At 31.3% G+C, this 27,662-nt stretch overlaps 1 protein-coding gene across 4 annotated transcripts in view; it reads right to left on the reverse strand.

Moving 5' to 3' along the window:
* LOC148307392 (uncharacterized) overlaps positions 1–27,662 on the reverse strand; it is a 205,123-nt gene that overhangs the window by 151,048 nt on the left and 26,413 nt on the right. For 3 of the 4 annotated variants that reach the window (XM_088263476.1, XM_088263473.1, XM_088263474.1), the window contains exon 2: positions 18,075–18,113. The gene's annotated coding sequence lies outside the window, so the exon portion shown is untranslated. Of the gene's footprint in view, positions 1–18,074; positions 18,114–25,192; positions 25,245–27,662 lie in introns of those variants that run through there. The other variant, XM_088263475.1, reaches the window with a different exon arrangement.

Here is a 27,662-nt window from a genome sequence, read left to right on the forward strand (position 1 = left end):
CAAAGAAATCGCGTGGGAGTCGAACACAAACATCGACACACACTTACTCCGGGATAAATATTGGCCTATCTATCACGTCCAATCTCAAGTGGAATAACACACTTCACGTATTCATGCCGATCTGATTGATTTCATCGAGTTACTACAGAGTACAGCGCCCTAAACGAGCCACTAAGATTTATGTGACAAAGGAGATGTAAATATTGACGTCGCGTTTGGAACAAGTACCTATTTACATATTTAACAGTGGTGGATGTGGAGTTTAGGAACTCTGAACCTAAAAGTAATACCTATTTACATACTTGACAGTGGTGGATGTAGAGAATAAACCTAAAAGTAGTACCTGCTTACACACTGAATAGTGGTGGATATAGACCTTAGGAACTCTGAACCTAAAAATAGTAACTATTAACATACTTAACAGTAGTAGAGTTTACGTACCTACTTTCATACTTAACCGGAGTTAAGGAACCCTAAACCTAAAAGTAGTACCTATTTACATACTTGACAGCGGTGGATGTAGAGAATAAACCTAAAAGTAATGCCTATTTACATACTGAATAGTGGTGGATATAGACTTTGGAAAAATAAGTTTGAAACTAAAAGTAGTACATATTTACATACCAAACCTCTCCGTGCATACCCTCCCAACCGTGGGACCATAAAATACCAGGTCAGGTCAACACAAAACGTCAAACGTTTAAAACATACAAATTAGAGATTTTTTAGAACATTTCGCTGCCACGTTTTAGGAATATATTTATTGAGCATATAATAGATCAAACTCTACTTCTCACCCAGGTTTTTTTATGCTGACTTAAAAGAAATTTAAAGACAAATAACAAACAACCCCCGTTCTCCCTTTTTCGAAAGATCATCACATCCCCGATTAAGTCTGGAGTCTGGAGAGCCACCTACGTGGTTGGCGCCCGTCAGGAATGCGAGTGCACATATCAGGAGCGCATAAATCATGAAGGATGTCCAACAACAGGCCTGTCTCGTATCTCGTATACAAGATTTATATGCGTTCTGATTGCCGGTAAGCACCGTATGGTGATTTTACGCACGCAGCATGATGGTTTGTTGAAAATCGAATCCAATAACAATGATTTATGAGATTAAAATACTTTAATAGCTGTCATAACATTTATAGCAGTCAGGATATCACATAATAGCATCACACCTGAATTTTATTGAATAATAAATTAGAAAACTACATGTTTTATTTCAATATAACATTCCCTTCGTGTAACATAAAAAGTCGATTTTTTTCTTTATAATCACGCTACAATTTATTGTTCCCTGTAAATAATACATTCAATTTAATCCGATGTCAATGCCAACCATACTTGGCTTCCATTCCTGAAGACCTGTGTTAATTCCATACCTTGCCCTAATTTCTAGTCTAGTGAGTGGCATTGAAATGATGAACGCAAATCAACAGAAATTATTAAAATACTGAAAGTACATACTTTTGTTCAGTAATTACATTTTTCCTGAGTGATACTGCTCAATATGTTAAGAAAGCATTTCATTTTAGCTGAGTAAGTGTTATACATACATACATACAACCCTTATCCGTACCCGAAGGTGCATAGGGCACTGCATGATATAAACGCAGTGTTATCTTGATCGTAAACAAATGAAGGAAAGCTGATCAGCCAGGGTAATATTGAATAAATAGAGTGAAAAATCACTTATATTTACGAGTATTTGACCTCCCCCCTGGGAATCAAACCTGGGACCTCCAGTGTGTTAGCCGAACGTATAATAGAGGCTGTCAAATCCTTTTGTACACCCAAGCTCTTCAGTTTTAACAAGATAATTACATAAATTACGAGAAATACTCTAGTGAAGATCACTACTTGGGTAAGAAATAAACCGAAAGAAATTTACGCAAGGTTGAATTTTGTACACAATAAAGCCCTGGCATTTATCATCCCCCATACTCGACATCCTCTCACAATGTTATAATTACATGAGCAAAGAGAAATTGTTTAATGAGTATTAGCGAAATTACAGCACTGGATATTTCCCCTAAATGGTGCTACAGGCTCCGGCGGGCAGAATGGAGCCTTTTCTGTGGGAGTCTTAGTTAGCACCGTCAAGATGCAGAAGGAGACTTTTAATTAATTTATTATGTAGTTCCTTAATTGCAGCACAATCACAGCACAGCACAAGTCACGTGGCGATTTTTTTCGAGAGATATTTTCTGCCTTATTTTTTGTAAATAATTAATTTTTAAATGTCTTTACTTGGGTTAATGAAACATGAAACGTTAGAAGCTGTTCATAAACGTTAATTAATTTAAAATGAAGAGAATTTTTTATTTTCTTTTAAACAATTTTTATAATAAATATAAATACCTCTATAATAAATATAAAAAAAAAAACAACTTAATTTTCTTCAATTTAAATGGGTTTGTATGTCATTTTTAAGGATTCCTCAACAAGAACGTAATTAATATATGATACAAACAACATTTTTGAAGAGTAATTAAAAACAATTTCAGTTTATTATGGTGTAAAAATTATGACTAAAATATTTTTATTTAATTAATTTTAGGGTTTTTCATAAGATCTAATATAAATATGTCGTAGAAATGATTTTTTTTAGTTAACACGCCGCTCAAATATTTAGATTTTTTTTTTAATTAAACACTTGAATATACCACTTAATTGGTATTTTTTTTACCAGAAGATGAAAACATCTGTTAGTTTTCGAAACTAGTAGTATTTACAAATAAAACTCATTAAAGTGGTATATTCAAGTGTTTAATTTTTAAAAAAAATGACCATGTCATTCCACAAAGTCAATGCCGAATCAATAAATTATACTAATATATAGAGTTACCGCGTCATTTTAACGTAGCGCCCTATGCACCATTTGGCTGTGGAAAGTGACCAGAATTAGAAGAAAGTTTCGACGTGTATAATTAATCTCTTATCCCGTTTATTTAATTTTCCATCATCCTTAATATGTTCAGACGAAAATGAGAGATTTTTTATCAAGTACGAGTATGTTTGTTTTTACGGTCCGAATAATGTAAACTAGCTTCCTTGTATTTTTATTGTTGTATGTCCAATAGCGACTGTCGTTTGGGAACCGTTTCCCGCCATCGGACGTTTGCCAAATGTCGCCATTGTCTGGAAGCCATTATTTGTTATCAAACCATACAGATAGGAATGGCAAGAAACTTCAATAAAACCAGAAGTAACGCGGTAGTTAGGCTAGGACCAATCTGCAATCTGGCACCGTCTCCCCAAAACGTACAACCAACATAAACGTGCTATCTAACGACCGTGTCAGCCATTTGCATTTTGAAACAGTTAATTTTTAAAAAAATACTGAATTTATTTTTTTGACATCTCTTCCAAGATGGAGAAGAATATGGAAGTCTGGGCATTTACGGGGCTGACGGCCGTCATAGGCTGGTTAAAGTGATTACTTTGGACACGTGTTGCATTTACCAATTCTACCCATTATTGACAACCACACTACTCATTTTTTTTAATTACCTAACTTCCAGGTGACTCTGAAATCTAGCTACGGCTTATGCAACACCGTTTATCATGTCCCTACTCAGGCTTTAACTTTTTAAGTTTCATAGCCTATGCCTACTTGTGAGTGGATTTACTCTTTATGTTTAAAGTTACTATAATTTCATGTAATTCATGAGTGAAAATTCTAGGCAAAAACACTCGCTTTTTCACACACACTACTCAAATTCTTGGAAGTTCTATATATTTATATATGAACCAATTTTTAAGGATAATTCTTGAATCACTAGAACTTCATTAGAGACATCTATTAGTGAAATAAAAATAAGCTTTTTACCGAGCAGAAACTCTTTTATTAGTATGTGAGGTCCAAATCCTGGATTATAATCACACACATGAGAAACGCCAGAAAATATAATTTTCATTTGAATTATTCAAGCTTATAATTTGACCAGATAATTTATTTACAACATTTTGAGTATGTCCAAATACTTGTTCACAAAATCTGAATTATCTCCAATTACATGAGTTTTTAAAATATTTTTTTATAAATAAAATATGAAAATGACTCCCGTAATTAGAGATAATCCAGATTTTGTGAACAAGTATTTGGACACACTCAAAATGTTGTAAAATATATTTCATTACTGTATCAGGAGTGCAGGCTTGATCACCTTGTCATCATATAATTAACGATCAAGGTTACAACATTGGGTAGAGATTAGTGTCAAAGGAATAAGACCCATTTGGCTCAAGTTATGGTACTCGTAATATCACAAAAGCTTTATATTTGTTCATATAACTTATGATTTAAATGAAACTAACTAACTAACTAACTAACCATCACGCCGCTTCCCCTTAGGGGTAGACAGAGAGAATCGAACGCCACACCACTCTGTCTTTACAAACATTCTTCGCCTCTTCTATTGTATATTCATGCATCTCCTCATACATTATTACGACTCCTGACCCGGCCGCTTTCAAGTATTTGACATACCTGATTGTGCCAAGTTTTCCTCGGTCTTCCTCTGCTTCTTTTTCCAACTACATTCGCCTCATAAATTTGCTTAACCGTTCTTTCCTCTTACTCTTACGTTCCACATGTCCAAACCATCGCAACACACCTTTCTTAATTGTATCGATAATGCTTATCTCAGCTTAGCATTCTTTCCTTATTTCATTATTCGAACATATATCAAACATTTAAATAAAAATGTTTTTAAAAAATCATGCGGCTAGAATAAAAATCAACAAAAAATTAAGAAAATAATTTATTTTATCCGCAAAAAAAGCAATGAGATTCCATTTTATCACAGGATAACATACAATATATTTTTTTATACAATAATTCTCACCGTAGAATAAAGATGTACAAAATAAATGTATTTTATTTTATTAATCACGTAAAAATAGCGTTTGAAATGGAATTCCATCAAGAACTGTCAAACAAATAACCTAAATCAAAGAATTAAATGCTTTAATAAAGCGTTGATAGAAGTAATAAATGCCCCTCCTTTATCTGTAAGACAGGGTTTGAGGAAATGAAAACTGAAAGACTTGGTATATTATTTTCATCGTTGCAATCATTCTTGAAGATTCAACTGCGTAAAGATTAGCACCAGACGAGAAAGTAATGGATGGTGCCTGTCTATATACAGGAAATGCTTGTGGAACAACAAGCGTGGAAAGGGTTTAACAATCTGCCCCGTCTGAAAATATCTGGTTTCTACTTTTGTCTAAATACTGAAATATACATCATTTAATCGGATCCGGGATGAAAGAAGAATCACGCTCAAATCAAACTTGAATTAATCTCAATTTAGCTTCAGTATACATGCGAATGTATTCTAATAGAACGAACATTAAAAAAATATGTTTGTGTTATGTTGAACGAGGGAAGAAGATTATTTTTAAGACGAAACTTTTTTCGAGTCGAGTGGACATATCGCTCACTCCTTTCAAGAACGTCATAAATCAAAAACTTAATTTTTCAGGAGAATGTTTTAAAAGTTTGAAAATATAATACCATGTATTAAAAATAACTATCAAGCCACTTATTAAACTTTTTACTGTGCAACAGATCTTTTTAGGTAAAACTTGAAGGTTTTTCTCCATTTGAAAAATATTTAGTATATTTAAAAAAAAAATAATTAAGCAATACCTTTTCTTCAAAATGCAAAACCAACATATTCTCCCCTAAAAGAAAAATAAATAATTTCTTCAAAATGCAAAAACAACACTTTCTGCCCTGTAACGGGTAAATATTAAGTTAAAAATATGCCGCTTCTGCTAAGATACAGTACATTTTCTGGGCATTCCAAAAATATGCACAACTGAAAATTGTTGATTTTTGATTTATGACGTTTTTGAAAGGAGTGAGCGATATTTTACTATTTTTTATCATTTAAATGTGTATTTAAAAACAAGTGTTTTTAGAACTGTGTTAAAAGTAGTAATCGATTTTACATTTTCTAAGTAAACTGAAACGTGTATGTACTATCGAATATGTAAAGTAATTTTTTCATAAAAGGATGTCATTTAAAAGCCATTCAACTTCCATTCGGTTATCATAAAACCTTTGAAATTATTTTTGGTTATAATTAAATCCCTAAAAGCAAATAATTTTTAAAAATTATAATGAATTTTTAAGTGTTGAAAGACTGTAAGTGTAAAGTTTGAACATCTCAAAGGAAAACGAATTAGCTCTGGTTTATATATTCGTAATTTTTATAATAATCCACGAAGGAAGCGAGTCCACTGACAGCTATACGGACGAATAAATATCAAACGCTTTAATAAAAGGCTTTCCAACAGATATTAATTATAATTACAAAGCTACGAAACACAAAATATTCATGAATTTAGCAAAGACGAGACTCGGCACCTTAATAAAAAGCCAATTAAGAAAAATCTTTATTCTAACAAAGAAATCGCGAGCGTAAGACGACATATTTTCGGATGAGCAATTTGTCAAGTAATAGCCGGAGGTAAAAGGAAAAGTAGAAGGGAAAGTGTACTGAAAGGAGAGGGAGGGTGGGTGGATAGAACGCCATCGCCTCGAGCGAGGAAATCTCTCCCATCCGTCCTCAGACATCAAGGGACAGGAGACAAGATAAAAAAAGCCTTGGACAAACATTAGCATTACTTTGGAAAAGGGTTCGACTGGAATAGCATTCCCCGGCCGCAAGATAATAATTTACCTTCTAGTTTTCAAAGCGATGAGAAACCATTAAGATTGAGAGATCCTTTTTTAGTAAGGAATAAGAAATCTCAAAGAAAATTGCTTTCTTTTCATACGAATTGTCGTCATATTTGTACATATCTCTGAATTTTTGCGACCCTTATCATATTAATGTAATATAACTGAAAGCTTATATTATTTATTGATTCGGCATTAACTTTGTGGAATGACTTGTATAAACTAGTCGTAAATAAAAATAAAACTCATTAAAGTGGTATATTCAAGTGTTTAATTTTAATAAAATAACTGAAAGCTTGTTATCAGAAGTTAGGTATTAAGAAAAAAAAGTACGTTTTATGTAATTTAAAAAATCACCGATATGTTTCAGTGCCAATTGCACCTAGTAATGTTTTGATGATTTTAAACATTTTAATTTGTCAACATAAAGATCTGTACGAGTATTGAGATTTGATATTTTTTATTTTCTCGAAATCTCTCAATAAAAAAATGTAACATTCTACGACACGCTGAAGACTTTAAATAAGTCTTTGTGTAAAACGTTCTTCGTTTAATCTCCACTTTGAGTGGATGTAAAAGTGACAAATAAAATTTCAACCTGGATTTTCTCATGTTTTTTTATAGATCATACACAAAGCGACCTCCAATTCAATATTGCATTTGCTCTTTTACTTAATCTTTATATACCATATATCTCTCATAATATATCAAAATATGAAACCTTTTTATACATATTTTTTTTTTGGTTTACACATTATTTATAGTTTTTTTAACATTTAATTAGATATACCAAATCCAATTCGTCTTCCTTCCATCTCTCTTATTAATATTCGCTTAAGACTACTAATTAATACATGGCAAACAACTATCAAATTACCATTAGAAGAAGCCTTGGTTATGGGGTAGGAATACTGACAAGATAAACAACGTCTAGAAGATCTAAACATAGGGTGGAAACTTTCATACAAAGAAAGGAAAGACCTGAAAGACTTAGGTATCTGAATTTATTTTACACCATAATAATTCGATTTTCCCGACACATTAAAAGTTAATGCACTTTCATGTTCAATCAGACTCTACATGGTTTATTAACATACAAAATGTATGAGTATTGCTAGTATATGCTAGGAACGCATATCTTAACGTCTTGTGACAGAAAATAGGAATCAAGTTCTGAAAGACGGGGCATCGAATCCTAGACCAAAAACACAAAGCAAACAAGCATTGGTACCACTACATTATGTAAATATCGGTTATAACATAATACATTTTACAAATGTACCTACGCAATATTCACACGCATCAGTTATATATATATATATATATATATATATATATATATATATATATATATATATATATATATATATATATATATATATATATATATATATATATATATATATATATATATATATATATTTATATATATATAAATATATAAATACATATATTTATGTTTATTTATTTATTTTTATACATAGTTTAAACCATGTAATTTTAAGAATGAAAAGACTAGAAATATTTACACGATATCAGGTAAAATTAATCCTTATTATTCTAAAATCGGGAAAAAATATGTCTCTCTTTACGATTTTCAAATATTTTTAAATTGATAAAAAAATCTTTCGCGTTTCAGAAAACATGTTCCATCATATTTGAAAACATCCGTATTAGCATATTAAATAAAAAATTACATTTGCTATCAAAAACGTGTACTCCCCTCTCACAGTTCCCGCACATAATAATGTTATTTTAACAGTGATTTCATAACATCTAATTTATCTTTCTGCGTAATAAATTGTGCGTTCTTTCATGAATATTTTCATCAAAAGCACAATGTTGAAACTCAAAGAGAAAACGTACATTCCTGAGGGATTTCTGAATCAGAAAACCCGCATAATTTCCTAAGTACATTAAAGACCGCTACTGTGCATACCTCCACTTCATACATTCAAATGTATCTACACCTACCCGAGACCCGTATACTTGGTGCTAAACGCCTTAAAAAATCCAATAAAATGTAAAATTAAATAAATATGTATGTACGTGGATTACTGATGATCACATTAACTTCATACTTTCACTGTATGTACAAATGGGGGTCAATAACTACTTTGCAGTAAGTATATTTTTTTCTAAAAATATTGTTATTTGATTTTGTTTTTTTTTTCTAAAATACTTTTTAAAAATTAATTCCTAATGACTTTAAATTAATAACCATTAGAATTATATTAAAAAATAAATTTCAAAAATTAAAATATGAATATTTTAATCATCTTATGTTTAAAAAATTGCATTTTGCTATTTCTGTCTTCGTAAACGTTTCCTCGTTTAGAATCAAATCGTTTAAGCATATATACATACACACATATTGTACATACATACCAAGATAATACATACACGTTTTCATTAGTAAAATTTACAAAATATCCATAAAGAAATAGGTTTGCTCCAATGAAAAAATAATTAGTTTTTTTTTAGTTTTCGTTTTTATTAAGTACATAGATGCCAATCATTAAGGTTATTGTAAGAAAATTAGAATTCTTTGCCACATGAAGTGAAGTAGGTACTTTATTTTATGTAAAAAAATATTTTTAAAAAGCGACCGATCTCAAACATAAGGTCCCAAGGTTTGCACATTCTTCTTTGGTGTGATGGTTCGAATGCGCCTGTTTGCTTTTATATTTGTCTGGATGGCATTACATCCCAAATGCCGGTGGATTAATGCCCCCAGATGCGTAGGGTGGGTCGTTATACCCATGCACCATGGGCAGGGGCTCCCCAACAAGGGGTTTCTTCAATTTCCAACGGGGGACTTTTCATAGAGTAGACTTTAAATTGTTAGAAAATTTCGAATATTCTATTCTTCAAATATTTTTAAGACTTTATCAAGCATGCGGATGATCTGCTTCGGATAATGATTATTTTAAAAACAAAAAATATTTTATAATTTGTACCTACCCCTTAAACGTGCGTTTCTTATAAACCTGTCAATTATATCATTAAATTGGATAGTAAATTAATAACTTGTTCATACAATCCTTTGCCAAAGCAGAGAGGTAGTCAGCACATTGAATCCTGGTCCAATCTCGTTTGAAAAGCAAGATTTTCTCGGAGAAATTTGTAGCGGTTTATTTATAAATAGCACATGTTTTTTAAATCCATTCCACTAGAAACTAAAAATTGCTGAAAAACAAATGCTTAGAGGGTCAGCTAGAGTGTCCTGTAGAGACAAAATAAAGATGTTTTGAATATTGAAACCATTAACTTTGTGGATCATATTGATATATTATTTTGAGAAATAAAAAGACTTTGTGTTTTGATCCACTCACATATATGAGTGGATCAAAACACAAAGTCTTTTTATTTCTCAAAATAATATACAAAATAAAGAGTTCACGCATTAGTGGAAGCCTGGGTGTAACTGACATCAAAAGTAAGGTAGAGGAAAGGCAAATGAGATGGTATGGGCATATAGGACGTAGAGAACCTAAACATACTGTAAACCAGGCGATTACCATGGATCTTTCTCGAAAGACATCTAGAGTGTGACCAAAAAACTCATGGATGCTACAAAAGGATAACATGATTCGAGGACATGGCCTAGATGACGTTGTATACGATAGAAGGAGGACCTGAGGATGAAGAGAGCTAACCCCAACAGTCTACAAAAACGATGAGTTGGGATAGAGCCAGGAAGAAGAAGAAGTTCCACTAGCGTATACGTATGCATGAAAATGAAAATGAATGTTCACTTAAAAATGAAAGTACACAAAACCTTTAAGGAAGAAGACTTTCATAGTTTAAAGCAAGCGACACGATGCTGAATTGTAATAATTAGATATTAGATTAAAATTAACACGATCCCGCAAATCATGTTTATTATGTAGCTGTGAAGGGGGAATTAATAATTTTGCGTAGGTACATAACTAACCACTTATCACGCAAATTGTGGTTACATAATATGTACATACGTGTTTTGCAATATGTATGAATATGTGAGGATGACAGATTTCTGTTCTGCGTCAAAAAGATGGAAAATTTATATGTAGATAATATTAGTTCGAAGAATTTCCCGAATGCTCAAATTTAAATAAAAAATAACCATTTCTAGTGAGTTTCGAGAATTCTTCTTATGGCTGGGTTACCAAGATCTTACTAACATTAGTTTTACAACTACATATTCTCTCGTAATATGTAGATTACAATTACATATTACGAGAGATTTGCTTGTAATGAATTTCAATTTGGCTTCCTTATTTTCATAGTTGTTGGGGTCTATTATCGTACGCTAACGGTAAGTATCGGCAAGCTTAAGATTACTATGTTTTTTTATTAAAAAAAAAAATGGATTTAGGAAACCCGACATCACCATGAATTCGCATTTAACGGTAAATAATAAGGAGAAAGTTAATAGTAGTATTTACCAAGTAAAAGTTATATTAAAAATCTAATTTTAAACAAAATTTTCATTATAATCTTTGCCATTCCACTCATAGAGGCTTATAACAATAGGATATACGGACGCATATCATAGAACACCTTTGTCAGATATCTCTTATATTCTGTCACGCAATCCACCCTTGCTTTAGGGCGCGCCCGATGGGGGAGGAGAGAGGGGTGTGGCAGGGCGCAGGGGGCGGGATGCTGTATGCAAAGCATGCACTTCCAACCCCTTTATACCCCATACAAAACGGCAATCGCTACTAAGCCGCAATACGAAAAAGACATTCCCATGCATAACTGTGAAGTCATTATTATTCCATCCAGGATTATTTTGAATTTTGATTGTGTAATATCTATATACAAATAATCTTACTCAACCAATCTTATATGCAAAACGGTCTAATATCACGGATATTAATAGTTTTAGCCATAATACATATACCTTTATAAAATCAAATAGATATTCGTGACTATTCTACTATGTTTTACGTTTTTCAGTTTCGACTGACGAACAAAACTAGTGAAATATGCAGAATATTTTTTTTAACATAGTCCATAAAAATTCTAACTAAAAAAACGCTATGGGGAGTACATAATAACAAGTACGTAAAAGGTCCAGAAAAATACCTACATACATATTTCATATACATATTTACAATCTAAATTAAGTACGCTTATCCTTTTTTAATTCACAACATTTAGAGTGTGTCCGAATACTTGTTTATAAATCTGGGTTTTCCCACTTAGGAGTTATTTTACATTTTTAACATCTCAACGTAGATGAAGAAGAATATGGAAGTGTGGGTATTTACATTGTCATAGGCTGGTTAAGTGATCATTTTCCTCACGTGTAACATTCTATCCATTGACAAACACACTACTCAAATTTTGGAAATCATATATATATATATATATATATATATATATATATATATATATATATATATATATATATATATATATATGATGGCCAGTGGCGTGCATAGAGTTTTTAATCAGGGTTGGGTAAGGATAACGCAAAGTAGGCACTGGTCGTGTTTCTACATGGAACGCGAGTAATCTAGGGTAGGCACTATTTTTCTGCCTATATAGAATGCACGCCTCTGATGATGACTGATATAATATATTCAACAACGTCGTATGTGAAAAACTTGATTTTTCAGGAGATCGTTTTTGAAGTTTTAAAATATAATAAAATGTATTAAAAATAAATATCGAGCCACTTATTGAACTTTTTACTGTGCAACAGATCTTTTTAGGTGAAACATATTTTGTCCATTTGAAAAATATTTAGTATATTTAAAAAAATAATTAAACAATACCTTTTCATCAAAATGCAACAACAACACTTTCCGCCCTGTAGCCGGTAAATATTAATTTTAAATTATGCCGCTTTTGCTGGGATGTAGTACATTTTCTGGGTATTTCGAAAACATGCACAACTGAAAATTTACGATTTTTGATATATGTCGTTGTTGAAAGGAGTGAGCGATATATATATATATATATATATATATATATATATATTTATATATATATATATACATATATATATATATATATATATATATATATATATATATATATATATATATATATATATATATATATATATATATATATATATATATATATATATATATATATATATATATATATATATATATATATATATATATATATATATATATATATATATATATATTATATATATATATATATATATATTATTTCCAAAACTTGAGCAGCGTGGTTGTTAATCATGGGTAGAAAGGTGAATGTTACACGTGTATAAAGTGATCACTTAACCAGATAGATTTTCAAAAATATGTTTTACATAATATTTCCCTGCCATGTCTTTATTATGAGACTGATCAGACGGGGAGGGATTGGAGGTTACAAGCATGTCAAAATTCCAATATTTTTCAGTGAAATTCGTTCAGTACACGACAGCGAATCAGACCCAAATGCACTCTGTGCCCGTCACGAATTTCATGCAATCTCTTTTCTACAAACGCCGAAAGTGAATTGTTCAGCCTTATTTGGGACCATTTGCATCAAACCAATTCGTGGATTGCATGAACAGGATGTTAAGACGAGGTCGTGCCTATATCGGGACGACTCACGGCCGGAGCGTGGAATATTCGTTTTAATCAAAATGTTATATCATAACGCCTTATTTGCATATCGTAAGTAAAAATGGAGAAAAACTATTTGGAACAACAGAATTTCGAAATTTAATAAAAATTCGGACGTAATAAAGATTCACGGAATGATGTTTAAGTTTTTTAGCCAGAGTCATTTTTAACAATGTCAGTACATGACGGGTTCTACAGTTCTTTGGACACGTTGCGCGTGGCAATGAGGATAGTCTGGAACGACTAGTTGTGATCGGTTGTCAGGAGGAAAAGAGAGGGAGAGGAAGATCCCCAGACGATGTACCGATCAAGTAAAGGCAGCAGCAGGCGCCTCGGTGGTTGGAGCGCTACGTGCAGCGCAGTCAAGAGATAACTGGAGAAAGAGAGATAACTGGAGAGTCATTGCTTCTACAAGGGTCACAATTCTCAGTAATGAGGAGACGGGGAAGTTAAAGATTTTTTTCAAATGTGTTGATTCAATCGATAAAAAATTTAATACAATCAGAAAATTTTAAAATTATGAATATTATGATTTAATATGGATTTCCACTAGATATTGTATTACAGAGCCTTGAAGATAGATAGCTCCTGGAACGGTGACAGAAATATCAGAAGGGACCAATGAGTTAAAGAAAGAAATCTAATCAAATAAAATGTGTCGGGTTGTGGTCCCGTGGTTAGTGTCGCGGACTCTGAAGTCAGATTTTCTCAGTTCGAACCCACTCTACCACAATTTGATACCTATTTCTAATAATGAGCCGCTTAGGCTCACAGAAACAGTATGAAATTGAAATATTTGTGTAAATAATAAAAACACATATATTTCTCTTTTAGTTTTTTTTAAATTAAAAACAAAAAAAACTTAAAAATTGAATACATTGCCACTGCAATTTCAAACTTTTTACAGGGTTAATCGTTTACTTCCGTGTTTTATATGAACCTAGATATTTTTATACTCACTTAAAAGTCCTTATTCACAGCAGATAAATTTCTCAAACGAGTGGCATTGGCAAACTAATGTGAACATTACCAAAGATGGACAGGCGATAAATCAGTCGTTTATAAATAATATTTCATTAAACGCTAATTACAAAATCATAACACATTATTAGGCAGTTTTCGCACTGTTGGATACCCTGTAATTTATTGACATTATAAGGTCAGAGTTGCAAATATTTCATTGTGAATTATTTTGCGCCAGATAGGTTTTAAATAATTACTTGTATAAGTGAGAACTGCCTTGGCAAAAATCTAGTGATAAATAACGTTCTTGTGTACATGATGCTTATATTTACATAATTTACGAGTATTAATGCAAATTCCGATTTGGCCATCATAATACAGTACTTACAACATTTAATCCGATACCATTACTTTATACGTGCACAACTTATATAAAGGATGTTTTTTTAGAGGATCCTACAGACTCGAGTACGATTTTTTACCTTTTTATTTACTTTTACCTGAATTGTAGCAAAGTAGGGATATGAGTAGAATCTGCTTAGGGGAGGAAAAAGAAAACGGAAACGAATGTCGAAAGGCAACACCGATAAAAAAAAATTACGTTTAAACCTGCCTAAAGTAACATCTCACAAGTTCCATTCTAAGTTTCAGACGCCTAGAAGTTAAAAATTTCTAAAGCTATACTGATTGAAATGAGATCAAATCGGTGTTAAAAACTTCAAGATGGGTTCAGTTATGAACCCCATTTCTTAAAAATAAGCGGGCTTAAAGATGCAATGCCAGTAATAATCATCTAATGCGCCACTTTTGGCGCATGCGCCGCAGTTTGGCCACCCCTGGTCTATAGTGACGGTAATTGACTAGAGAAAATAATATTTTGAGCTAAATAAGGGTAGGATACAGGAAGTGAGGACTGACCTAATATTTACTTTTTGTGTGGGGTTTTCATTACGAGGTCAAATATTAACAGGATTTGTGAGTACGGATACATGAGCGTGAAAAAACAGAGCCTTTACTAACGCCTGGTGTCAGATATAAGTGTAACATATCATTGAATTACCCACGTATTACTATTCGTCTGCCTTTTTTTAATTTCTGATCAATATAGCTATATGGATTAGATAATACGATACGAAAAATCAAACCTGGTATCGAAAAACGTAAGAAGAAAACGTTTGTTAAGGGACAATTATATTTTTAGACTAAAAATGTAATCTCATCAATTGATTCGGCAGTCTCTTTGTAGTAGAATTTATCCATTTTTATTTAAGTTTTACTTATTAAAGACCACTATTTAACAGTGGTATTTATATTATACTGGTATTTACTAATTAAAACAAAAATTCCATCGTTAATCATATATTATATAAAGAATGCTTTTCTGATTTAATACGTTTAAATAATTAGTTACATTTTAAAAATTTATGAAACAATTTTGACAGGTAAGAACATACGTTCATATTAACACATAACGAAATTATACAACCACAAAATACAAATGTAAAATCATGCATAAATGACCATCTGATTGATGACTTACAAATGCAAAAGTTAAGAGGTTTACATCATTTGGATTTGGATTAGCAGAAATCATGTGCTCTTTCAAATAATTACTTGTGATAATGAGTAATATGATACTATTTGATAAGCACGATTGAATTACGTTCTTGATACTATCATGCCCTCACCAGTTATGCATATATGATGTAGGGATTGGAAACCCAGTAAGAATCACAAGATGAAGTACCTTGGCAATTAGAATTTAATTCATACATTTCAATCCTTGTTATTTTAAAAGTACTCTAATTAATATACTTTCCCGTAAAATATGCAACATTAAACATGAAATTTTCGATTGATTTTATTTTCATATTTAACATCAAAATCATCGGAAGTTTAAACGAAGAAAAAAAAAAACATGTTCTAAGCAAAAAATAATAATAATTTGACGTTCACTTTTCAAATTAGAAATAAAGATAACCAGAAGAATAGAATAAGACTGCCATTAAAAAAAAACGCAAAATTGCATTACGTATTAAGGTTTAAAAATGTATGATAAGATGCCAGAATGTATGTATGAAGAATGAAAAGAGTATGAATGAATTTAAAAACAAATGTTATGTTCATTGTAACAATATGTAAATATATATATACATGTTTGATATTAAATTAAGTTTAAATATAAGTTTGTATTAAATGTAAAACAAGCTAACTTAAAAAATAAATAAAATAAAAATAAATATTTCCAAAATATATTAATTTCAAACTCTAGCTTACGAGAGATATTGAATTAAATAAAAAAATAATGATAATACATTACTTTAGTTGGGGCTAAATTATGATCCAAAGGAAGACCGCGATAAAATCAAAAACCCATGTAAAATATAAGAGATTATTTTATCGGCCATTCAGAATAATCGTAAGCGCCTACACATTGCTCAAAACTGAATTTATCTATTACAAGAGTCAGAAAACTTTAAATGTAGATACGTAAATAACACATTATAAGCGAAATTGTCAACAATTTACTGTGACTTATGAATATTATGATTAAGACGCCCACCGCTGTATTATAATGAAAAAGACCCCAACGAGTAACGTTAATTCAAGTGTCAACTTTAATCCTCGTATGAAACTCAATCAGGCGGTATATTAACGGACAGGGGTGATGGAACATGTCGGAAATACTTCACGTCAATTCAATCATTATTATGCAAACTGTGTAGGTAAAATGATCATCCAGCCATTCAACAAGTGCGCAGAAAAAAAAATGCTTAACTTTTCTGCAGAGGTTATTTCTACATTTCATCGGTGCTTTTTAGCTGACAATGTTTAAGTATTTTTTCGTTCATCATTTATTTCAGATGCTTATTCCTCTTTGGTAATAATTAACAACAACACTCTAATATGTATGCATATCAGAATGATACGTTGATAAATTTACTTAATATATTATTAGATTAAACCAATATTTTTAGCTTTTCCACTTTATTTTTATTTGACCAGCGACCGGGTTTCGTCGTTACCGACATCACCAGTCTGATGATGTCGGTAACGACGAAACCCGGTCGCTGGTCAAATAAAAATAAAGTGGAAAAGCTAAAAATATTGGTTTTAATCTAATAATATATTGAAATGCTATTCCATCACGAAGTGTCAGTGGATAATATAAATCTATTAAATTTACTTAAGTAAAGATAAATTTTGAGACACTTTTAGTAACGACTTTGACAGACAATTGTAGATGTCCTCACCGAACGTTACATTTCCATTATAAATGATTTTAAGTAATCAGGAATTCTAGCTTATAAAATTGTTATGTTTTGTTGCGATATAATGATTTCATATTGGTTTAACGCAGGATTGGTCACGTTTTATCGCAACTTTAACTAAGATTTCGATAGAATACAGTAATTTCATTAATTCAAACCCTTATTCGCACCCCAATGGTGCATAGGGCACTGCATCATATAAACGCAGTGTTATCTTGATCGTTAACACATGAAGGAAAGGTGATCAGCCCTCCGCTTCTGGTACCAGTCCAATGTAATATTGAATAAATACAAAAGTGAAAAAATCACTTATGTTTATTTTATCCCCCCTGGGAATCGAACCCGGGACCTCCAGTACGGTAGCCGAGCGTGCTGACCATTGCACTACGGAGGCGGACATCGGAATATAGTAAACAGAACAGATTTGCACAAAAATGCTTTTTTGTGCAATATTGGAAATGTAACATTTTGATAAGGACCTCCACACTTCATATAATAATTCTACGAACATAATTACCTTAATCCCACGTTAATGAAAAATAAAGTTACTTACCAGCAAAACTATCTTGAAGTCCTCTAGGAACAGTTATTTCTGGAACAAACGGAAAGCGTTATATTTATAAAGTTTCAAACAAACATTACTAAGAAACGGACGGTGTTTCTCGAATTCTCTAAATTTAAAGACCTGAAATTTTCTCAAATAACGAATAACGTGCATTTTCTTAAACGTGTAAAATGTAAAATATTTCGCAATATCTCGAATTCAGAGTGTTTTGCCTATTCTAATATAATTAAGGGGAAATTCTTTAGGAAATGAATATGATTTCCTGGAAGCTTCGAGTACTGAAGGGATTCCTTGGGGATCCAAACAAAACTCACGGTTATATAAGACTTCTGTATTTAAGCAAAGAAATGGAAGAGGGTGGAAAAGAAAGGCACAAATAGGCCTGAAAAAAAACACAACAAAAATCTCTTATCTTTCGTAAGAAACGGGAGAGAGAAAAGCCGGGGAATAAATGCAAGCCGTCGAGAGGCAAGCGGACAGGCTTCTACATATATAATTCACAGCGTCTTTGGGCTGATAAAAAATAGCCCCAAAAACGCAAATGATAAACAACATTTGCGTTTTTGGGGCTATTTTTTAAAAATGCACAATATATTTTTATTTAACAATATAAAAATATCTATTTAAATACATTCCAAAATCATAACATATACATACGTTCGACGATTAAAACTGATTTTTAATTTATTATTTTTTAACCGATACTTGTATTATATATATATGTATATATATACTATATATATATATATATATATATATATATATATATATATATATATATATATATATATATATATATATATATATTATTTTTCTTTCACTTTCTTATTTGTTTGTAATTTTTCATTTCATTTTTTAAAAAAATTTTGTAAAACATATATGGCTGACTAAGTATTGCACCTACCACTTAGTCAAGCTGGAATAAAGAGTTATTATTATTATAAAAGTTGGCTTGGAATATATATCTACTATAAAACGATTATTTAAAGCGCGATTATTATTTCTGGTAAGATATTTTTTCTACTAAATTGGAAATGATAGCGATAAATCATATCGAAGATCTCCAGTTAACAGAATTTGTATTCAAACTGTGAATTTCGAATTCACTTTTATCTATAGCGTACAGGAATAAATGGTTTTATCGATGGATCCCCCTTCATTTAATTTCATTCCCCGACATTAAGCGAGATACGAAACGAAAAAATGAAATATTCCTCTTAAATAACATTACTTTGTAAATACAAAACTTTAAATTAATCACAAAATACACATGAATAAAATAACTTTTTGGTGATTATAAAGACGATTAAACGTGCATCTATTGTACCATGAAAACCACAGAAATCACCACTTTTTAAGCCTCACCACTTTTTAAGCCTCACCACTTTTTACGATTATGATATTAGTAATTATATATGTAGTTTTTCTGTACATAATGATGCTTAAACATATTTTTATTTTACGTACATACATATCTGAAGTCTACTGTTGTATCGTAACTTGCAAGTAGTACGTTATTAACTATGCATGATATATATATATATATATATATATATATATATATATATATATATATATATATATATATAATATATATATATATATATATATTTATATATATATATATATATATATATATATATATATATATATATATATATATATATATATATATATATATATATATATATATATATATATATATATATATATATAAACCTCACATACGATCCCTAGAAAAAGAAGACAATTTCGATATATCATGACTCCCTAAAGGATCGTTTTGAACTCGTGTTGCGGAATGAATAGTCTGCGGTTAGTCCAAAACATGAATTAATTAATTTTATCAGTATACCCTTAATCAGATTATCAGAAGGGCGCGTGCGTGGTCACAATAGAACCATTATTAATTTGCTATCTCTTCATATGTATACCATAACCCCCAAACAGGGAAAGAGAATCGATTAAACTTAACGTAATATTAAAAACCTTTTTTGTAAACTTGTCACGTGTTATGAAGTAACGGAATACGAAAAGTCATCGACCAGGGCTCTAAGTAGCGTTATATCTTCATTCGCCAGTGAAACGTTTTCGTTTTATTAAGAAACTATTTAAATTACTTAGCATAACAGAGAGGAGCTTTTTGCGAGAAGAGATTCTGCAAAACGAATAGCAAGTTCCACAAAATAAAAATAAAATAAAACTCTATTAGACTAAAACTAACTAAAGACAGACAATATTGTATAATTTTCCATATTTTTCTCAAACTTGTAACAAGTTATACAATTTTGTATTTGTATTTTACTTGGGATAATACCACTTCTTTAAATATACCAGTGGTATTTAACAAGTGAAATTAAATTAAAAAATGGATGGTATTACCACAAGTGATTGCCTGATCAATTATTGAAAATAAATAGTATGATGTTTAAAGAATTCGATAGAAATATGACATAAACCTAACTATTAACTATGTATATGTAAAGATAATCAAAAAAGTTTTGAGACTAATAGATAAAAAAAAAATACCAATACTTAAGCAAAAGCTAATTGATATGTAAATTAAATATGCACCTATATGAGTATAAAGAATGTAACGCAAAAAATACGGTTTTATGCTATAACAATTATTAAATATAATTTTATTTACGATCCATTGTTGCAAACTCGATACAACTGCAGAACAAAATGAATCCATTGGCGAACGAATGACGAAAAAAAAACTAACCACCCTGATTGTAGCATATGTCGTAACGCAAAGTTTAGTTACTTGGTCACGAGCGGACGCGACACACGAGATGCAACACCTTATACTAAGTTGTAACTGGATCATTAGAATCGTGCGAGTGGGAGCTATAATATCGCATTTGAGGTGTAGAAGTCAATTTATGGAATACAATGTTTTAGACATAAGCAGTAATTCTGTTTATTTAAGAGTTCCAACATACGACTCAGTAGGAGTCCGGTAGCGTGTTTCAAAATAGTAAACATATTAAATATCTTCAACGCATTATTTTAAATTATGCATGTTATTCTTGGTGTACACGTGACACTAATTTCAAAAATAATTGGTTTGCTACAACTGTTATATGTATAAGTAATTTCAGCAGCTTAATTTATTTTTACATTACAAAATAGATGTCTCTAATCAAATAATTTTGATATGGCATGCATATGTTAATATTATAAACCCATTTGCATAAAATCGAGTTTTTATGTCATTACACAACATTCATAATATTATTATTAAGAAATCAGTTTTTAAGGAAAAAAATACTTGAAATTAAATGGTAAATTAAAATATCAAAATTTATTGTGATGCGTGCTTTGATGCATCCACATCATTATCTGGTGGTGAATGCATCAAAGCACGTGTCACAACAGATTTTAAGAAATATTGAATTTATCCAAGTAATATTAGAATAAAAAAGAGTTTGATGTAACCACAACGTGAGTATCAGATCAAATAATGAAAACATTAAATGGATTTGTATTGCAAAAAAATACTTTTACATATTTGATCTTAGTTCCATATTTCTATAATATCGAGAAAAATCTTTGTGAAATATGTAAGTACGTATAATATCATTTAAAAACAGTAAAACCTTCCCATAATGTTGTATTATACTTGTGAATATTTGGGAGGAAAATATGACTAAAATACAGTCGATTACGGCTTACAGCAATTCAGTGTAAGAAAATATTATAATTAAATTTTAAGAAATAAAAGTAGGTACGTATAAAATAAAAAGAAGGCCCTTAAGAAAACAAAAATGATATAAAAAAGTGAAATGATGCTCATGCCTTTAGTTAACTGCCTCATGAATGGTATTGGGAAAGTTTTTTAACATCTTTTTTGAAGTAATATAATACGGAGGCTCAAATTTAGTATCCCGAACTCCTATAGCTGGGAAGAAAAATGATGTTGTCAGAATTAATCTGCCTTCTCTGGTCGGAGAGAAGCAAGTTCCCCGAACACGTGCCATACCTTCGTCAGAACGTTTGTTTGGAATATGTTCATTTAGTCGCCAGTGGTATCAGAAATGATTTAAATAATTCTATCTACCTTTGTTAGTGGATTACATTATGTCATGAGGGATGAGTAACACAACATTATTCTGTTTCTGATTTACGCCATATTATTATAATTTAAAATACATCTAAAATACACTTTTACAACATTTTCAGAACATACAATATTGTTCACAAATCTGGATAATCTCAAGATAGGAGTTATTTATCGCATCATTTTTGACATCTCAACATAAATGATGAAGAATATGGAAGTCTGGGCATTTACAGGGCTTACAACCGTCATAGATAATCTAGATTTGTGAACAAGTATTTGGACATACTCAAAATGTTGTAATTAAATTAACTGGTCAAATTATCAGTTGTAATAATAAATTGAAAACGGTATTTTATGCCGTTTCTCAAGTATGTGAATATTATCCAGGATTCGGACCTCACATACAAATGAAAGAGTTTCAGCTTAGTAAAAAGCTTGGTTCATCCCGCCATAGATGTCTCTCGTGTAGTCTATCGAGTCTAAGACCTCCCTTTCGAGTTTAATCAATATATCTAGAAGTTCCGAGAATTTGAATAGTATGGTTGTCAATCACGGGTAGAATTTATGAATGTTACACGTGTGTAAAGTGATCAAAGAAGCTCTAAAGCTTGGCAAAAAACAAATAAGGATCCTAACCAGGACCTTAACAGGACACTGCAGACTGAGGAAACACATGACAAAAATTGGACTTCATGACTCCCCAGTATGCAGATTTTGTATGGAGGATAACGAAACGCCAATCCACATTCTCCATAATTGTGACGCACTCGCTCGCAAACGAAGTCACATCCTTGGAGGACCTCTACTGGACCCCAAAAAGGTGATGCTCCTATCACCAAAACAGGTCGTGAGTTACATGACTCACGTAGGTCTTGGGAGTGAGCTGTGATACAAAGGGAGGTCACAATAGACTTAATATGGTCGCAGTGGCATTAGGGATGCAAGATCCCTTGACCTCAAAAAAAAGTGATCACTTAAACCACCCTATGACGGTCGTAAGCCCTGGCAATGTCCAGACTTCCATAAAATACACGTTTCCAAAATAATTTTTAAAAAAACACCTTCTTCGTATTGGGAGTAAGCTGTGATACAGAGGGAGGTCACAATATACCTAATATGGTCGCAGTGACATAAGGGATGCAAGATCCCTTGACCTCAAAAAAATAGTGATTACTTAAACCAGCCTATGACGGTCGTAAACTCTGTAAATGTCCAGACTTTCATAAAATACTCGTTTCCAAAATAATTTTAAAAAAACACCTTCTTCGTCGTGGGAGTAAGCTGTGATACAGAGGGAGGTCACAATAGACCAAATATGGTCGCAGTGACATAAGGGATGCAAGATCCCTTGACCTCAAAAAAAAGTGATCACTTAAACCACCCTATGACGGTCGTAAGCCCTGGAAATGTCCAGACTTCCATAAAATACACGTTTCCAAAATAATTTTTAAAAAAACACCTTCTTCGTATTGGGAGTAAGCTGTGATACAGAGGGAGGTCACAATATACCTAATATGGTCGCAGTGACATAAGGGATGGAAGATTCCTTGACCTCAAAAAAAAGTGACCACTTAAACCACCCACCCTATGACGGTCGTAAGCCCTGTAAATGTCCAGACTTCCATAAAATACACGATTCCAAAATAATTAAAAGAAAACACACCTTCTTACGTATTTTTTTTTAAATTCCTCTACCATAGACTAAGAGATGTCATAAATTAGAATAATAAATAGAATTCCAGCGGAGGAATACTAACTTTAAAGCATCCAAGAAAGTTCCCTTAACTACTCACACCTCTCAAATACTACCCTCGTATTTCGAAATTCAATAACTTGAAACTGTCGTAACTTCAGCGTAAGCGTCGAAAGTTTCCCCCTTCTATTGAGACATAAAATGTTTGATGTTTCCCAGTGAATTTTACTGTTAAACGAACAACGAATAAAGTAAAAAGAACCTATGGTACCTTCAGGTAGTTTTAATAATTAATAAAGGAAACATTTACTTTGTTTATATGAATGACAGCAGTTTCAATGTTAGGCTGTTCAAAAACTGGAAGTTAAAATCATATAATAAAAACTTCATGTACTAGATTTATATTATCCACTGACACTTCGTGATGGAATTGCATTTTAATATATTATTAGATTAAAACCAATATTTTTAGCTTTTCCACTTTATTTTTATTTGACCAGCGACCGGGTTTCGTCGTTACCGACATCATCAGACTGGTGATCATCAGACCAGTCTGATGATGTCGGTAACGACGAAACCCGGTCGCTGGTCAAATAAAAAAAATTGGAAAAGCTAAAAATAATGTATGATTTAATAAAATAAAAATAAAAAAATATTGGTTTTAATCTAATAATATACTTCATGTACTAGGTACCGTAGAAGGGGCCTCTACTTGAACTTTGATGTGTTACTTGAGCCCAGTACAAAAAAAAATTAGATCGTGGTATCGATCGAAGTATCGTGACAATAAGTGTCATCTGTCAGGCAAACAATGAATCATGTCGATACGTTCATTATTGTAGACCAAATATAGATTTAATTTTTTTTTGTACTGGGCTCAAGTAACACATCAATGTTCAAGTAGCCCCGTTCTACGGTATCAAAAATAATCTTTTTAGAGCTGATGCATGCTTCTCAAATGTAATAACATAAAAAAACGAGCAAACTTAAAAGATGAAGGAACAATATTAACTTTCTTGTTACGATTCTTCTTATTGATTGAAAAAAATCAATGATTTTTATTTTCTATTTTAAAGTCTACAGTTTTTTTCATTCGATTTTTGTCAGTTCCTTCATGATTCTAATACACCTCGTTTAAATTTATAAAATCATCTTAACTGTCAAATTCCATGATTACCTTAAAAATCCTGTCGTCGATTTTCAGTCGTTTCAACCTTACCAACATACTAACTTTCATATATTTTACGTTAGTTTAAAAAAATCTTTACGACTATTTGAAAACTTAATTACAAAATATCCACTATAATATGGATGATCTAGTTGATTGAAAGAAACTTAACATACCTTTAAAAAACTATAAAAGCGGACACATTGTTTTATCTTCTTCTTCGAACCCTCATCCGCACCCGATGGTGCATAGGGCACTCCATCATATAAATGCAGTGTTATATTGATCATTAACACATGAATGTAAGGTCATCAGCCCTCCGCTTCAGGTTGGTACCTGGACTGGTGTCCAGGGTAATATTGAATAAATAGCGGGCATCGCTTTATAGCGGATTCATATTTTTCCTGAATATATTCCTTTTTTAGACGCACAACGGTCATTTATTTCAAAGTCAGTTGTACTTGAAATGGAGATCGAATAAAATTGACCATTCTAAAACGTTGAATACTTCATGAAAACATACGGTGATCTTGTTTTATCCATAAATGTTTAGTTTAAAGTCATAGAATATGTATATATACTTGTATTTTCCTTTCAGATGTCTGTCTATATCGGGGAATAAGAAATGTGGGAACGAACAAACGAGTATATTCAAAATATGCAATCTATTTAAACGGGATTCCATTTTTTGTAGTTTTGAAAAATTCAATTCAATGAGTACCTTTTTTCATTTATTTATGTATTCTAGAAAGAAACGTATCCCAAAGATTTACAAAATAATATTAAAATACCCAAATGCAACACAAAACATTAGCAACAAAATTCATAAACTTGGGAATAAAAATTTTCAACGGGCACGATAGAAATGATAGAAATCAAAAATAAAAAATATATAAACACTTTAAAAAATAAACTTGACGAACACTTTAAACATATATAGACAATACAATAAAAAATAACTTAACAAGACTACTCCTTCGCACCGCATACAAATACATATATCGCTCACTCCTTTCAAGAACGTCATAAATCAAAAAACTCGATTTTTCAGGAGAACGTTTTTTAAGTTTAAAAATATAACACAATGTATTAAAAATAAATATCAAGCCACTTATTGAACTTCTTACTGTGCAACATTTGTTTTTAAGCATAACCTGACGGATTTTTCTCCATTTGAAAAATATTTAGTTTATTTAAAAATAATAATTAAACAATACCTTTTCTTCAAAATACAAAAACAACACTTTCTGCCCTGTAGCGGGTAAATATTAAGTTAAAAATAAGATTCTTTTACTGGGATATAGTACATTTTCTAGGCATTCCGAAAACATGCACAGCTAAAAATTTACGATTTTTTATTTATGACGTTCTTGAAAGGAGTGAGCGATATGTTCCCCTAATATATTTTTTTAAATGTATAACATGTTAACACTCTCCTTATCATTCATCGTTCGCTTTCTGTGAATGAGTATAACATCATTCACAAAAAGTGAACGATGAATGATCAGGAGAGTGTTATATTACCATACCATAAAGTTAACAATGCTTTTAATGTACAAAAAAATGTAAAACATCTATCAATGTAAAATGTAAAAACTATCAACAACAAAAAAAGAACATAAAATCCGTCTCCAAACACAAGACCTGTCTCTTTTTTGGAGAGGCTCAGCGCAACTAAAATTATAAGATTGTATCAAGTAGAAAAGTATAGAAATCGTATTAATTCGTATAAAAAAATTAACTTTATTAAATAAATAAAAAATATATTTAAAAAAAGCTGGGACTTTTAAACCAAAAATGATTGATTATTCTGAAAAAGTTCTCATCATTTACATTTATACTCGGTATAGAAATCATCCTAAGCAGCTCAAGTACACTAGTATTGGGACACTACCAGCTAATTTCCGCTACGTGGTCTTAGGCCTCAGATTTAGTTGTGTGGTAATTTAAAATGGGCTTCCAAAAATGACCACTTCCATTCGAGAAAGACTCAACACATTTTTCGTCTCGTGAATTTAAATTAATATTACAAATTTATTCTTGGGATATGCTATTATTTTTAAATTATGCCTTAATTTTTCATTCCTTCATAGAAATCAAAATCTAAGTACATATCAGAGCATATTGTAAATCTCGTCCTAAAAATCACATTGATGTTTCGTTAAGCACTGCATTAACATAAAGTCATTCGTGCATTAAAATACATATTTCTAAACGTTTTATTAAATGTAGATAATCCGGACGCTTACTCCGAATACAAAGAAAGATTTGTTCCAAATTCCTCCTATTAATATGTCGTAAGTATTTCCTTTCAGAATAATACGTCTTTCCTGTATTCACAGTCGTGTAACGTCTATCTATTACCTACGCCTTACAAAGTATAGGGCTTTATCACCCTCATACTATACAGAAATTATACTCTTTACTTTATTCTACCTTTTAAAAGGGTTTAAACGATCTGTATTACCCTTTTTATCAATTTAAGAAGATTTTACTAAAAACTAACATCACAAAGACCTATGCGACGTCGAGTATGGAATTATCACAGTAGGTGGAAGTAGTAACATACAATTGCTGTGCATTCTAATCGAATTAGCTGATAGACGTCTCACGCCTCGATCAGCTGCAACAACTGCCAAGGCTAAG

Source organism: Brachycentrus maculatus, unplaced genomic scaffold (genome assembly GCF_059751285.1).
Source record: "Brachycentrus maculatus isolate JH-2025_06_01 unplaced genomic scaffold, ASM5975128v1 h1tg000199l, whole genome shotgun sequence".
Lineage (NCBI taxonomy): Eukaryota > Metazoa > Arthropoda > Insecta > Trichoptera > Brachycentridae > Brachycentrus > Brachycentrus maculatus.